The 15,315-nt window shown below is 38.9% G+C and overlaps 1 protein-coding gene across 1 annotated transcript in view; it reads right to left on the minus strand.

Moving 5' to 3' along the window:
• The window catches only part of LOC142571159 (3-oxoacyl-[acyl-carrier-protein] reductase FabG-like), a 104,775-nt gene that overhangs the window by 66,690 nt on the left and 22,770 nt on the right, over positions 1–15,315 (minus strand). The gene's annotated exons all lie outside the window — the stretch shown is intronic.

Here is a 15,315-nt window from a genome sequence, read left to right on the forward strand (position 1 = left end):
AGGCTGCCTGAAGTTCATACAGGCCGCTTCAGTATTTTTGTACAATCCCATAAGAAAAGGCATTTGTTCCCCTCGGCTAAAGAAATACAGAATCCAGGTTTGTGCAATTTATCTGATATGTCCACATTTTGGGCAAAGTCTTCATGGACTATCTGGAAGCAGTGGCGAAGCCAGTGGGTAACAAACTGGGCACAAGCCCTCACTCCCCCCCCTCGTGCACACACACACACACACACACATACAAAATTTCTATCTATATGGGATCTGCCCAGCCCCCTTTCCGTCCGCAGTCATGTTGGTGCAGCCCGTCCACCTGCTCTCCCTATAAAAAAAATTTTGGCTATGCCACTGTGTTGAAATATGTGCCACAGTAGTCATCAATGTTTTAAGAAATTGAGGAAGAAGCTAAACAAGTGAAATGTCGAAGAAAGTTCTCAGGTGTGTTGCTCATGCATGGCAACATGCCAGACTGCATGGCGAAATTTGGTTTGCGATGCACTCTGGCATGTTTGAAACATGCGTGCCAACTGCACGCTAGCCTAGCCTGATCACTACTGCTGTGCACAATTAAAGTCATGCTTTTGACATCAATTAAACAGTAATCTGATTTAGAGAAAAGCATGCTTCTGCATACTTTTGCCCTTTCACTTGCTGGCTCTGCTGGTTGTTGCCAAGCTGGATGATCGTGTAGCTGGTGAATCGGCATTCCTGACCCCTTCAACTTGAGCACAAGCCTCAGGTATCTCCTTTTCTTTTGCACAACCTATACCTTGCAGCAGTTGTTGCAGTTCATAGTGTACGTCTGTGCAACTTGCACTCTACATTCCAGTTTTGTACTTTATGTTTTGTTTGGTTTGCTGTTGGTTAGCCCTCATTAGTCCTACCACACATCTACTGTTCTGAACCATGTTCACGATATTTAACTATATAAGGAACTTCCTTGTTACTTGATTTGTCTTTTACATATGAGAATTGGATCAGAACTACCCTACTTTGTTCATACATGGTCAATCACACTCGTGTCTTGTTGGTTAGCAGCTCCACAGTGAAGCATGTCCAATAGTGTACCTTATGTGATTTGGATGTGTGGACAAAAGCACAGGTGCACACCTCGCATTTAGCCAGATATTTTATCAGGTGCTGTATTTTCCAACCACTTATTTAATTTACTAGTTTTACCTTTCATCTAAGTGCGGATGCTACTGAACTGCTATCACTGGGGCTGGCAATATTATATATAATATATGCTACCTTTGCAACTTGGTCCCTGTTAAAGCTTGAAGAAAAATAATCCTATAATACAAGCAGTCACATAATGTACCCCTGGAAAAAGATGGTTCATTTGCAAAACCTACTCGACATAATTTATTAATAAAAAGAAATGGGGTGAGACAGATGGTATGCCCTTCCTGAAATTATAAAAGGCAAAGTAGACTGGTCTCATTTTTTTCTACACCACCACAGCTGTGGTGCATGCTGGTAATTGCACTACAGCTGAGTTGCGAACAGAGAGCATATAAAATGTGTAATCCACCGAGTCTTTTTTGATCATAGGCAACAGTTTTTTTCGTTGAAGCATTGTGACATTATAGTAAAGGAATAAACTGTTGCGTCCCTGTATGCTGCAATGAAATGCAAAGGAACAAAATTCTCTAAGTCTTTATTTCTTTCAAAAAGACAACAGCTTGCCACAGGAACACATGTTTAAGGACTATAGCAAATTAGCCTGACAGAAAAGCAAGTAAAATTTTTTTGTTGGTTTGATTTCATGAAAAACTGCTGTGGCTGCTAGTGCAGCTTGTAAAACTTAGGCAAATGGAACGTGGCAATCGTGCATTTTCACCACAATGGACACGACGATGCTGTGAAAGGCACAAAGATGTGAACAAATGAAAGGATCAGTCATGTGCAGTGAAGTCTTAGAAGTAAGAGAGGCTTTGAAGACATGCAGCTATACCAGATAAATATAACGGACAAATGAGCATTCAGTATGAAGTGCTGCTCACACGGCCAGGCTTGGCCATTGTAAACAAGAACAAACATGCATTGCTCGGTCTGTATACCTGCGCTCATCTGCTATACAATAGTCCTAGCCACATCCCTGACCATCAAAAATCTGCCCATTCATTTAGATGGTTAGATAACATTGCTTTCTTGAACTCCTGGCATTGTTGATAGACAGCACTTTAACTGCAGGGCTACAGTTGCGTATTAGTGAATGCGTCTTGTGACATAAGCAGATTGTAACCACTCGGGCTCAACAAAGAATTAACCTCACGCTCATATATTCAAGAAAAAAAACAGTTCACCCAAGCATTTCTATACTTTCTGCAGGAAAAGAAAAATGCAATAGAAAGCATAACCAACGCTTCACAACCTTGCATTCAACTGGTCACTTTTAAGCATTATTGCTCATCTTTAAGGTCCTTTAATGAATCAAGAAAACGTGCCAACAAGCACCTTGTAACAAAAATTGTGCAACCCAACTTTTTTGCTTCGTACAACTATTAGAGTGCTTGAAAACAGCAAGTCAAATAAGCCATAAAGCTTACCATTTAAGAAAATCCTTTGCTGGGCTAGTTGGTTCATTATCAGTCTAATAGCGGAAAGTGCAAACTTCAAACGGGACAGAAAGAGAGTCCTGTGTCTGTCTCTCTATCCATCTCGTTTGAAGTTTCTGCTTTCCTTATTCCATTCAAAGCTTACTGCTTCCAAGTTCCTCATAGTGTATGTGATATTAACCATTGCAAAAGCATTTTCTTCAAGCAAATAAACATCATTAAGTAAATTTCAATGCATGTCCCTATATTTAAACATGCATGCAGATTATATCCTTGGTCGAGTCACTGCTGAAATGTAAACACATGACCACCACCATTTATATGCAAGGTGTCGTAATTTGGGATTGTCAAGCTTGGATATTAATGCAAAACGTCATTGGAGAGCAACTTTTTTTTTCTTCCTTTATATACTTCCTTGAGTATTTTCTGCCGCAAACAGAAAAGAATCTGCTTCACATAGCTGGTGCATGTTAACAGATGCCAGCTTTGAAACACATGCCATTCACATTGAGATAATGAACTTTCACGTCTCCAGCCCCTCAACTTGGCCAGAAGTGTAGTCGCTGAATATGCACTCTGACCACCACCACTGCTTCCACAAAACTCATGTTGGTGAATATGCAAACTCTATAACTATTACGCAGTGCCTTCCCACCGTGTTCCAAATTCTCCTAAGAACTACAAGTAACATGGCAGGAAAAAAGCATGCATCTGCGTGCTAGGCATGGTGAGATTGGTCTATTAGGTGCTAAATTGCAGCAAATCCATTGCCTTTGTTGCTATACACTATAAGCAAAGCTTTCCTGAATCATTACATTTACATACTATGCAAAGAGATACATGATCTCTGCACTTGTTTTTTATTTCTATACCATCTGCTTTAAATGCAAATGAAAGGTCTCATATGGCGTTATGGTATGCAACGACGACTTGCAGCTGAATGCATCATTTTGCAACTGGTGACAAAAGCATTGTGAGCAGTGGTATATGTACGTAGAAGTATGGCTTTTAGAAAATTTAGCAACGTTGAGTCGGGTATTGCTAAAAAAAAGTTTGTGAAACTGTTTTGAAGGTGTTAAGACACAGCAGTGCATGTCACAAAGATGCATGCATGTCTATGGCATTTGCACTGCCTTGCAGCATTGTTAGACATCATATACTACAAGCATAGCCTCCCATACACTTTTGTCAGGATTATATTGGTTATGCTGGGCACCTCGTAAATTTTTCACAGTCATGCTAAGAAATTTACTACTGCACCCAAGACCCAAACAGAGTTTCCTTTGTCTGTATCTGACCATAACCTTCGAAGTCTTGTAGTGAAAGGACACCAGGATGGCAGATGCTTAGAGGAAGTTTATTCAACGGAGTTCCTGAAGGAGGCAAAATTGTCAGCCTTAACACTGCTCAAAGAAATCACTGATGTAAAAAGTTTTGCATTGCTGTTCCATGTTTCCTATTATTTGTATGTGGTACCTGAAGGTAAAATATTAATAAAGCTCTTGAAGGGAACGGTGCTAAAAACAGGACAATGAGAGGAGATCCAACACTGTGCTGACTAGAACCAATATTTATTGCATGTTGATATCAATATATACTGGATGTACAATTTGGTGCAGAAAAAAACAGATGATGACGTACAATATGATTGTTAAGAGAACGAAATCACAGGCTGAATAGATGCATGATTTTACAGCTGTGTAGCGATAGTGGAGGCATGCCGACACAATTTTCAGAATATTTATGGATGGCAATAATGTCTTCAAAAGTTTTCCATAAGCTTTGTTCAGGGTGCCTGCCTAAAACTATGCACTGAGAAAGCGTGACTTTATGCTACTGCAATAAGGCATACATGTATGCTTCTACTTCTTTGCAATGCCTCCATGACCACTATTGTCTCTTGAACCAAATATGTACTTTTCAAAGGTCATACAGAGAGGTTGGCTACGGTCTCAAATGTCTTATTGGATGAGATCCATCATGGAATATTGTGGTCAAGTGTATCCCTTATTCTATTTGATAGTGAATATCTTGTACAATACTGAGACTAAAGAAATGGGTCTGTAGTTCTTCCAATTCTTAAACACCTCCATTCTTGTAATTATGCTCGCATTCTTTAAAGTCTGGTATGCTTAGCGTTGTTAGGCATTGTGAATAAAGAACTGCAAGATTCCAGTGCAATATCTCCTCCATGTTTTATCAAATCAACTGTTATTTCATCTTCTCCTGCCACATTTTCCTTGGACTTATCTTGCGAAGCCCTTCAAACCTGATCAATAGTTACACATTGAACGTCCATTTCCTGTTCGCTACTACATCCAATCATGGTTACATGGCTGTTATGGGTACGGTACCCCTTTCAGTCACGGTGTCTCCATATGAAGATACGACTTTCTATGTTGCGTTTTTCATCAAAAAGCGAAGGAGTGACACTGCACACTGGTGGGGATAATATGGGAAGCATACATAAATGCAATGAACGCCATCTGATGAAGCGACGAAACACTACTAGAGAAAAAGATGTTTGAAGACGGACGACTCCATGTTTTACGGAAGCTCTGGTTTGTCGCTGCTCAAATTTCTCTTTTGCAGCAGCCTCAAACATTGAGAACGGTTAAAAACCCTGTTTTATGTGAAGAAAGAGCTACTTTTAAAGAAAAACAGTTGCACAATACTCATAGTTCTATTACTGAATAGTTTTGATCCTGTTTTCATCCGAGTCTCCATTCGGAGACACTGTGACTCACTCAATCTTTTTTACCACGCCGGCGAACCATAGCCACTGTGCGAAAACTTAAAACCACCGACACTTTTTGGACTTCTTGGGCAATCTAGTTCACCGTCGAAGAATTAAACTGTGTTTTTCAGTGTTCCTTTTAGTTTTAAGTGGTGGCATTTTTTAAATGCACAAATCGTCGTACGCACTGTTTCGTCATGAAGGTGGTAAATGCTCACATTTCCGGACCATGAAACGAACAACGTCAGTCTGGCAATTATGTCGCTTCCTCGAATGGTTGTCCAGATACGAGAGATTCCTAGTTTGGTCCCAGAACAACAGAATTTTGTTTGGGCGAAGTTGACCTGCAGAAGCAGTACAGACTGTTTTCTGTTTTTGTATTTGAGAATTTTGTCTGTGCTGCAATTTAGCATTTTCTTTTAATGTCCAACCTGAATAGCTCATTTTGAGTCACCATCCTTGCTCTAAACATGATGCGATTGTGTGAGGTAGGATGCAAAGGACCACTGGCCCCAGCAAGTCCAGTTGCCGTTTCCTTAGCAAAGCAAGTATGAGAAGTGTGTGGTAGAAACCGGGGCCACTGCCGGAAATGCGATGTTTTTCTGTGCATCGCAGCTCAGGATCACTTCTTCAAATATCACAACCTGTCAACCAGTCGATGCACCACTCGCACAACCCTGAATAGATAATGCCCCTTCTTCCTTTAAAGTGGCATAGTGAACTTGCGATAGAAAGTATTGAGTCACGATGTCTCCATATGAGGACGCGATTGACTTTGCAAAATAATATTCCTAGAGAGGGGAATTTTTTTTTTCGAACTCTGGACACCTGAAACATTCATACCTGCAAGCTCGAAAAATGTCCTGACAGAATACCATCATTCGTGACTGAAGGGGGTACAGTTCAGTATAGTAGCCATGAAAATGGCTACAAATGCTAAGTTTGTGTTAACAATGACATTTTGTAAATACCAAATAAGGTTATCTCCTCAAAATAAGCCAACATAACGCAAATAATTTCCATCTTATTTCATGCCTGGAACTTCTTGTAAACTTTCATTATATATATACTCACAAAAGTGACCTGTTCATCTGTAGCAGTTGCTGGCCTTATGAAGACAAGTCCCTTTGTCAAAACGATGGCTTCAGCGAGAATCCTTGTTCAATTACCATGTATCTATTCTTGTCTAGGTAGCACTTTAGAGACAGAACAATTGCTATGGCCACGTCCCCACCCCATTCACAAGTTGTTACCATGTAAATCTACTAAACCTTGTGTTGAACTCAAACATTTTTTCAATAAACAGATTTAAGTTCTGCACTCCCTCTTACCAGGTAAAATTTTTAATTAACATGCAGCACCATCCATAAATAGGTTTCAGCCTATTTTTTAATAGTACCACATTTAAAATGTGTAGCACACCTGCAAACACCAATGGCCAATGACAAAGTTGGGTAAAATATTGCATACTAAAAATAATGAAATTATTGTGGGAATTATCACACTTCCAAGTTCTTTGTGCACACAAAAGAAGCTATCTGTTGTCAAGTTACACAGTATCGTAGTACTATGCATGCAAAGTGCAGCAAAACTGGGTAGTTTCCATTTCTTCATAAGGTAACCTTAAAATACATCACAGTTGCTCATACTGAGCTTTGTGGCCACAGAGGTGATGCACTCAGACTCGCAAAGCTGGTGCACAGTAGCATAGAAACAGAAAACATACATGGGTGTTCTGACAGCACCTACAAAGATGGAGAAGTTGCTTGGGCTGCATGACCAAATGGCATTGTCTGACTTCACAAAAAGTGATGTAACAGCCCCTCCTATTTTTTTTATCTCCCTCCCTCAATGGAGATTAAAATAATTTAATAGTGTCATTTCAGAAAAGAAGTAGGGGTGCTCAAATAATGAAATTTTCTTACTGCATCTACATATGTTTGAGGAAAGCAACCTCCAAATACTGAATCAAATTTAGAATTTCTAAAGTTGCTGAAATATAAAGTAAGTGTAGAGTGCTAGTTGTAAAAAATGAAGTGTGTTGGCATTATTTACTTGGCTTGTTTACAGGCACATATAAATGCATATTATGCTGTTTGCAAAATAGATGTCCAGTCAACTGAGGAGCGCATAAATGAGAAACAACTACTTTTAGTTATCGTGGTATGCCATGGCAATGACAGTAATGAAAAAAAGAAATTCGGAATAGCACATCTGGAGCCATGGAAAATGTTGAGTTTGTTCAAGGAGAAAAGTGTAATACTAAAGCACTGCACATTGTTTTAAAATGATTGATACATCATGCAAGTGGCCAAATAATAAATTGTTTTGCCAAAATCAAACACCTCTGACCCCTGTGTTTGCTCAAGAACTAGCGCTCATGTATAGCAACCACAGCTTCCCTTCAGCAGACTTATTCAGAATAGTCCTCAGTTCCTACCAAGCCTTAAAACATGTTGGCGGGCTAGTTGGTTTGATTCCATGATGAAATGTGTAAGTGCAAATGAATGAGGACGTAGAAAGAAGCAGATACACAGCACCAGTGCTACTTTCAACTATAGATTTTATTTTCACACGCATCAATAAGTATATACCAAACAAGCGCAAACAAACAAGAGAGCAAAAAAGACCATTCACTGGTGCATGTCGATGAACTGTACACATGTCCAAGGCTTGGTCCAGACATACAATGCAATACTTACAATGATAAACCAAGGAATCATTTTTTTTTCAGATAGCGACACTGATGACTTGCTTACGAACTTTTCCTCTAATTTTGCAATTTGTAACTGGCACTCATAACTTTGTCTATGCCATTCCACTTTTGTGTGCAAGAACATGTGTTGGTCAAACTGGCAGATGCATCAATGAGATACTAAAAGAGTATCAATGTATAAGGTCACTAGAGTAATCTCGGGTCATTTGGGCATTCATTGGCGAGATTGTCCCTGCAAACCCATGTTTGAAAGCCCTAGGGAAAATTGCAATAGAGTCCTCTGTTGGTCTTATACGAAATATATAGGGCCAATAGGAAAACCTACAGGTTCCATAGCAGAATCTACTGGTCCCATAGCAAATATACAGGTTTCATAAACATTTTTTACAGTCCTCTATCAAGGCAATAGAGAGTTCAAACCAAATGCTTTATGGGTCCCAATTGAAGCAATAGAAGTAGTGATATAAACTTGTATTGGACAAATAACATGCTTTATAGGTCCCAGTAGATGCAATAGAAGTGGTGATCATGATATAAACTTGTATTGGTAGTATTGCTTGGCAAGAAGCCAACTAATCAGATGCGCCAAACATAGAGAATGAGGGTGGGAAAGGCATTGCTTTAATAAAGTGTTTATGCATTCCAAGCTGTTTATTTGTTGTGCTGAGGATATTTAGGTACTATTTTTTGCTTCACTGCGTAATTTCGTAGAGATCAGAGCTGGCCTCGAGCAGACATGTCGGGGTAGAAAAGATGCGGCGGCTATATATACATGTATATGTTGTACCGGAGCACTTTGGCACCAGTTCTGTGCCAGCATGGAGGAAGAAGTTGACGGTCGTGTGTGTCTTGCTCTGTCGATTTTTCGGGCTGTGACTGCCTTGTGTTAGTGGCCCTTTTCCAGATGCTGTGCCCATGTTGACAAGACGAACATGCCTGTTTCAACATACATATACATATATATATATATATAGCCCACGATTCATTGTATAAGTTGTGTCCTGTGTGTGAGTTATTTGGCAAGGCAGCAGCAGCAACCAAGAACAGCAAAATCTGGGAGGGTTCACGTTGTTCACGTAGAAAGATTCGCTTTAGAATGAACAATTAATGCATCTTTGTAGAACAAACCACCTTGATACGATATCTACATCTATACCAATACAGGCTATAAGTGTTGCCAGTGTTCAGGCATACTATTTTGTAGTCCAATATACCAATATAGGCTGTCAGCTTTATTAGGGTATCAGGTCTGTCGTTTTATAATCCAGTAAGATGAAACCTATATAGAAACCAATAAAATATTTCTGTCAGAATTTTCCCTAGGGAGAACTTCTATTTTGTATAGTGCTCATAGTAAGATGACAAGGGAGATTGTGGAGGCCTATGAAATCGGAAAATTAGAGGGAAGGTGCATGAGCAAGCCATTAGTGTCGATATCTGAAAAAGAGATATGATTCCTCTGTTTATCGTAGTAACCATTGCAGTTCATGTTTTGACCATACCTTGGACATGTGTATGGTTCATTGACATGCACCACTAAATGTTCTTTTTTGCTGTCTCATTTGTTTCTGCTCGTTCAGTATATATTTATCGATGCTTGTGAAAATAAAATCTATAGTTGAAAGTAGTGCTGTCTCTGTCTATCTGTTTCTTTCTATGTCCTCGTTCAGTCACACTTGCACATTCCATGATGCAAAGCCTTACGTGGCTCAGGGCAATGGCTCACATCTAAAGAATGCGGCGTCTAGTCGAGTGGTACAAAAAAATATTATCATCAGCAATGGCTCATATGCTGTAAGCAAGCAAAGATGCAATGGCTCATAGACTCTTACGGCAGAATGTTTCATGTTGCACATACATTGTTGCATTTCCAACATAGAGACATATGTTGATGAGGGAATCAGTGAGCAATTCCACATAAAGAAAATGTGCACACCCTTAAGGCAGAGTGTTTCATGTTGCACATACATTGTTGCATTTCCAACATAGAGACATATGTTGATGAGGAAATCGGTGAGCAATTACACATAGAAAATGTGCGGAAAGTATGTCAGCCAGCCCTCTAGTGTTTTTTATGGTGACGAGCGATCCTTCTAATGATTTTGGTGTGGGAAGACATTGAGGTACTTTAGACCTATATATTAACAGAGGCCCAAATTTGTCTTGATTTTCTTAACATGTGCGAGTTTTTCTGGTATGTTAACCAATGTTTCAAAAACAGACCTTCAATCAAAAGTCAGTATTTGTATTGTCTCTCTCTTACTCATTGCTTCTCCACCAAGTTTTCAGCATGAATATAGCAATTAACTGCCCCAAAACTGCTTGAGCACCTTAATTTAGCTCCACAATTTAGTGTTGAATGAACATCATTTGCTAATTCTGCAACAAAATTGAAAGGAGATATATGGCTTGGACAAGTTGGGTGAGTGTAGCTTAGGCTCAGAAATTGAAAAGGTTTGTTTGTTAAGTTCTGTTGTTCATACCTAGGTAAACATTTGTTGTGAGTAACAGTATAGATTTTTTTTTCAGTGCAGAAGTGTGAGAGTTAATGCTGGCATAAATGCACCATGTGTTTCGGTGGAAATAATTTTCCAAGTGAAAATTAATATTTGCACTACTGGCATTACACTCTGTGTGGTGCAGACATGTACAAATATGGATGTACTAAATATGACTTGTCATTTAATTCGTTTGTAAGGTTGACTGATTCCAGCGAGATGACACAAAAAGTCCCCATGGACGTCCCAAAAAGATCCACACGTCCCACATCCAAATCAAGACGTCTGGTGGACTTTGAAGAGACATTGTACTCGGTGAGGTCTTCAAAATGCAGCATCATGGGCATAATTTGGGTAAGGAATCAGCATGCAAAATATTTTCGGTGAATGTGCATCAGGAGATGGCGTGTCAGATATCTGCAAGTCCTCTTCTCAAATAGATGCTCTCTTTAAATTTACCTAAGACTTTAGGTTATTTTAGGACTTTAGATTACCAACAAAAAACTTGTGCATTCTTTTCCATACACCCTTCCATCGCATCCCCTATATAGGAGTTAATGAATATAAATACCTCGGTGTTACCATAACAAACCGTTTAAGCTGGAACAATCATGTTACCAATGTTTTCTTGTCTTCCTACTGAAAACTTGGTCTTCTTCACCACAAACTAAAGAATGTTCCTCCCAGGATAAAGCATTTAGTATACTATATATAGTCTCAGCAGACCAAAACTAGAGTATGCTTGTACAGTTTGGGACCCCTACACTAAACAGAATGTTGAGGCACTGGAGTTGACCCAGAGGAAAGTCATACACTTCATTTTTTCAAAATACCACAGTACAGACTCGCCCTCTGATTTAATGAAAGAGCATGCCATCTCATCGCTGCAAGCACGAATGAAAATTCAAAGACTAAAATTTCTATTTTTACTTAAGAACAATAAACTTTCTATGAGTCCTAAACCTTATCTTATGCCCATTACTACTCGTCGTATAAGGCATCATCATGATCAGTGTCTAACTCCACACCATGCCAAAATAAACACCTTTAAGTATTCTTTTTTTCCCCGTACAATTGAGGAATGGTGCAAGCTGCCTTCTGATGTGATTATGACCATTGAATCTATTGACAAATTGATTGCTTTTTATTCATAGTCATGTTTCACACTGTATAAATTTTCTCCTGTTACTGTACAACCTGTCCCATTGTAAATGAGCTCCTATGTTTTGTGCTGTCACTACGCTGAATTCATATTATGCATTGTTGTATAGTTATGCCACACCTGCTAGGGCTTGCTGTGAGGGCCTGAAGTATTTGATAAATAAATAAACAAAAGATATTGTGAATATACTGCAACTTACTCAATATATATGCAAACTACTACATGCAAACTACACTACTATATGCTATATATATGCTACTGTATGCAAAAGACACTAGTACATTTTTTTGCAGATAAACATGCACTTACTCTATCTTGGAAAGGTAGCTACTAGACTGTTGATTGAATTGTGAAACTGGTTATATTTAAATTACTTCAATTGAATATTAGGAAAATTATTTTTATTATTTTCAAATTACAATGCTTCTACTAAATTTATTAACTGTGCTATTGAATGAGTACAAACCTAAAAATTGTTAGGTGTTATTTTCGAAGAGAACATGAGCTAGACACCTCACATAAACAAGCTCCATGCAAATATCTGTAGGGCAATATCAATAATGAACAATATTCGAAATTTGGTGCCATAATGGTTAAAACTTCAGTTATATTATGTCCTTGTTCATTCTCATGTTTCCTACTGGCTACTCATCTGGGATATTGCTCCTGAGACAAATTTAGACAGGTTTGTAGAGCTGTGCAGTGCACAGCTCTATAAAAAAGAGATTTGCACTGCATTATAAAAAATATAGAACAAAAGGCCAACACAGCACTATTCTTTCCTAAGCTTAACATACTCAAAGTTAACTAGCTGTTCCAAATAATGCTTCCTATGCATAGACAGAAGAACATTCTATGTGACCAGTATATTACTCCCTCCTCATCTTCTCTGCCTGACAATAATACACAGTACCATCTTAGGCATAGCTGACTTAGGACACCAATGTTCAGAAGTAAATATGGGACACAGGCACTTGCTCATCCTAATACCTGATTACCTAGCAATCAAAAATCGTGAAAGTGCTAATATGATTCGCCAATGCAGGTTTGTTTATAGCCTTAACAAAAAAAAGTTTATCTTTTGTTAAGCTGTTGAATAATGCTTGTCGTGCGATACGTAGTGCTGCTGTGGTCATGTCAGTCCTTTCTATATTCCTTATTTATTGTTTAAACTCTTGCACAATTGCTCAGCATTGTTGTTTGTCAGAATTATTCCTAATTGTTTAGGCTTTACTGAGAATGATGCAAGTATAGATTTCCAACAATTTGTAGCTTCTTGTGTAATTTTTTTTAGTTGCCTTTTGCACAAATTTTGGTTTTTCTCTGTTTCTGTATTGTTTCGCTGTGTTCTTGTTGCTTTCCACCTCTGTGCAATGTACAGGTAGGAGGGCCTTGCTTAGGCAGCTGCATCTGCCTTTAGTCCCTTCATCTGTGTTAATGTATGTCTAAATAAACAATATAAATAAAAAGATATAGATGCAATGCACAGTGTTCAGTGTCTACCACATGGACTGCGAATGTCTTCTGTAAACACTCGCAAAAGACATTGGACAGCTGTGTTTATGCTAAATTCTGCTTGTGTTGTGTTATATTTCCTTAGGAAAAATTGGAATAGAAATATTTCGTTGGTTTCTATAGGTTTCATATTACTGGATAATGAAATGATAAGTCTGATACACTAATGATGCTGATAACCTGTATTGATCTATTGGAGTATAAACTAGACCTGATACAATGATAGCCTGTAGTGGTTTATGAAACAGACTTAGTACACTGATAAAACTAATAGCCTGTATTTGTGTATTAGCTCAACTTCTAGATTGGTGTAGACAGGAATGATGTATACCAAATTGTTTTACGAAGCTTTCTAGGCAAACCCTCCTGGCCTCTGCTCATCGTGGTTGCTGCTGCTGCCTAGCCAAACAGCTGACACATAGGACCACACTTACATAACGAATCTTGGCCTATATATAGCCCCATCTGTACATTCTTACAGATGTGCTAGCAGCCAGCTCTGATCTCTAGGAAATTACACAGTGAAACAACAAATTGTACCAACATCTACAGTACAACGAATATGCAGCTTGGAATGCATATAATTGCTTTATTAAAGCGACACCTTCTGTGCCTCCATTCTCTATGTTGGGCGCGTCCGCTTGGTTTGCTTCTTGCCGAGCACTGCTACCTATACAAGTTTATGTTATGATCACTAATTCTATTGCATCTATTGGGATCTATAAAGCAGTTTATTTGTCCAATACAAGTTCATATCACTGCTTGTATCACTATCACACATTTTATTTGTGTTATAGAACATTGTACTGCCCTGGCACAGCACCGGCAAGAATATTTATAGGACCTGTACACTTGGCCATATGGGACTTGTAGGTTTTCCTATTGGATTTCATATGAGACCAATACAGATCTTTATTGGAAGATTGTCTAGGGTTTGTAAAGTAGGGATAGATTCATTATTTTTTGCTGGAGGTACTAATTGACACATTGTATTATAAGCAGTTGCAATAAAGCATTGAAAGTTTCACAGTGACTCTATGACACATTGCATGCCTGGAGAGCTACAGGGACTGTAGCATCAACAAACAAGTGATTATTAACATCAAGACTATGCCAGGATTCAACATCTGACTAATGTCCCAATGACATCTAAAGAAAGGCCTAGTTGGTGCATCCATAGAACATCTTTTGGTGTTTCACATGGAGCACTTTTCAGGATCATTTGTGGAGATCCTTAGGATGTAGATCCAAAAGAACAGGCTGGCTTCAGGAAGGGATATTCTACAATGGATCACATCCATGCCATCCATCAGGTAATCAAGAAATCTGCAGAGTATAATCAACCCCTGTAGATGGCTTTCATAGATTATGAAAAGGCATTTGATTCGGTAGAGACACCAGCAGTTATAGAGACATTATGTAATCAAGAAGTACAGGAGGCATATGTGAATATCTTGGGAAATATCTACAAATATTCAACAGCTACCTTCGTTCTCCAGAAGAAAAGTAGAAAGTTACCTATCAAGAAAGGGGTCAGGCAAGGAGATGCAATATCTCCAGTGCTATTCACTGCATGGTTAGAAGAAGTATTCAAGCTATTAGACTAGGAAGGCTTAGGAGTGAGGATCAACAGCAAATATCTCGGCAACCTTTCCCTTGCAGAAGACATTGTCCTGTTCAGCAACACCGCAGATGAATTACAACCAATGATTGAAGACATAACCAAGAAAGTGTAAGAGTGGGGTTGAAGATTAATCGGTAGAAGACAGGTTGGGTTCAACAGCCTGGCAAGGGAACAAGAATTCATGATCGCCAGTAAGCCTCTGGAGTTTGTACAGGAGTACGTTTATCCAGGTCAATTACTCACAGACGACCCTGATCATGAGAAGGAAATTTACAGAATAAAAATGGGTTGGAGTGCATACAGCAGGCATTACCAAACCCTGACTGGGAGCTTACTACTTCCATTGAAAAGTGTACAATCATTGCATTGTATTGGTGCTAACATATGGGACAAACTTTGAGGTTAAAGAGAAGCTCTAGAACAACTTACGCACCATGAAAAGAGAGGTGGAATGAAAAATGTTAGGCATAACGTTAAGAGATTGGAAGAGAGAGGTCGGGAT

The sequence above is a fragment of the Dermacentor variabilis genome, chromosome 2, assembly GCF_050947875.1.
Source record: "Dermacentor variabilis isolate Ectoservices chromosome 2, ASM5094787v1, whole genome shotgun sequence".
NCBI classification, from domain to species: Eukaryota; Metazoa; Arthropoda; class Arachnida; order Ixodida; family Ixodidae; genus Dermacentor; species Dermacentor variabilis.